Source organism: Tupaia chinensis, unplaced genomic scaffold (genome assembly GCF_000334495.1).
Source record: "Tupaia chinensis unplaced genomic scaffold, TupChi_1.0 Scaffold147417_1, whole genome shotgun sequence".
Lineage (NCBI taxonomy): Eukaryota > Metazoa > Chordata > Mammalia > Scandentia > Tupaiidae > Tupaia > Tupaia belangeri.
Genome location: NW_006207268.1, coordinates 93,061 through 94,702, shown reverse-complemented (window position 1 = coordinate 94,702; position 1,642 = coordinate 93,061). Strand labels below are relative to the sequence as shown.

The following is a 1,642-nucleotide window of genomic DNA, read 5'->3' as shown; positions in this document are numbered from 1 at the left end:
TTTAAAAAATTATAATAATGATAATTATTGGGAAATGCATGGAAAAGACATTGAATGATAAAGCGGGGAGATTGATGTCTCTGTATTGACTGACATGCATGGCATTCCCTTTTGAAAAAGCAATGGAAGTCAATGTAAAGTTATATGTAATCCAATGTAATATAAAGAAGATTATGATGATAATATAAATAAAAAAAAATAGGAGGGATTTAAACATCTCTCACTTCTGAGGAAGGAGGCCTGAAGATACAAGAAATTGAAAGTGTGAGAAAAATGAGATCCATTACACCAACTGCTGATCCAGAATACACATAGTAGAATTAACACTGAACAATATCAGGACTGAAAAGAGCAGATTTAGTCCCTGGTAAAAATGCTGTCTGTCCCCAACAAGAACAGGCAGGCAAAAATCTCCACGGGATTAGTATTGCTATCTAATACTTGGCCTGGAGTTCTGTGCCTCCTTCTGGCTGACTGGAGCTGGCCATTTTTAACCAGTAGTCCTCCCTGCTCTGCCACCACCTCCAATCTGTTGGCTGGGGACAGGTCCAGGGAATGAAGAAAGGATGGGTGCTGATGCAGGCAAGTCGCAGGCTTATTGTAGGATCCCAGCCGGAAGTGCTGGTTTGGTAGCTTCTGGTTTTTTTGTTTGCTTGTTTGTTTTTTTCCACAGAAGTGGGAGTTGAGGTCATTTGTTATTACTTAATTGTGCTGATGGTAGTGGGCTTTCAGATGTGAGGAGAATGAGGTTGGATATTTTTATTATGGAGAAGGGGAGAATATTAGGAACTGCTGCTGTAGTAAAAGGTAGAGAAAGCTCTTTACAGGAGCCTGGAAGAATTAGGTGGAGTTCAGATTGATGACATGAATTCATGGTTGGCAGAACCTGCCTGGTTGTGCAGTTTGCTTCGGCAGTGCTTAACAGTCTTGGGGCAGACAGGGAAGTGAGGATCCAGGGCTGAGTTCTCTCTCTCTCTGTCTCTCTCCAATCTTTCAGAGCATGGAGGTGAGCTAGATCAATGAGGCAAGTAATTTAAGGCAGCAAACATACCTCGGCTGAAATGATGGACAGTAAAATCTAGGCACGACGTGGAGAGAAGAGAAGCTATAAGGGGACCTGGAGGAATACAATTGAGGGTACTATGGACTATATCAGTGATTATCAGAAATCATGTGGGAGGGCCCAGATCCTGAAGTGATTATTCAATAAGTCTGGAATGAAGACCAGAATCTTTATATTCAACAAACTTTTGTGGTTGTTTTTTTTTTTTTTTTTTTTTTTGAGAAATAGTAGATTTGAAATTATAGCAAATTTAAAGAAGCAGCATTTTGAGAATAGCTGAGTGAGAAGGGAAGAGAGAGAGAGTGAGCATGAGTTAGAAGGACAGGTGGTTGTAGTGTGAGATGACACCTTTATTATCTCAGAGATGAAACAGCCCTGAATGACGAAAGTTTCAGGGAGTGGTCGAGGGTGTAGGCAGCTGAAGTGGAGTGAGGGCGAACAGCACCAGAAGTGAAGCGTTCAAGGTACAGATGTCTAGTTTACCTATGTGAACCTTAAAGCCACCCTGAATGATGGCAGTGTCTCTTGGGACAGAGAAGCAAAACTGTGATCAAAGATCAAAGCCACTGGTAAATGATA

The 1,642-nt window shown here is 41.4% G+C and overlaps 1 long non-coding RNA gene across 3 annotated transcripts in view; it reads left to right on the top strand.

The window, feature by feature from the left end:
- The window catches only part of LOC102482976 (uncharacterized), a 78,553-nt gene that overhangs the window by 33,793 nt on the left and 43,118 nt on the right, over positions 1 to 1,642 (top strand). The window lies entirely within an intron of this gene.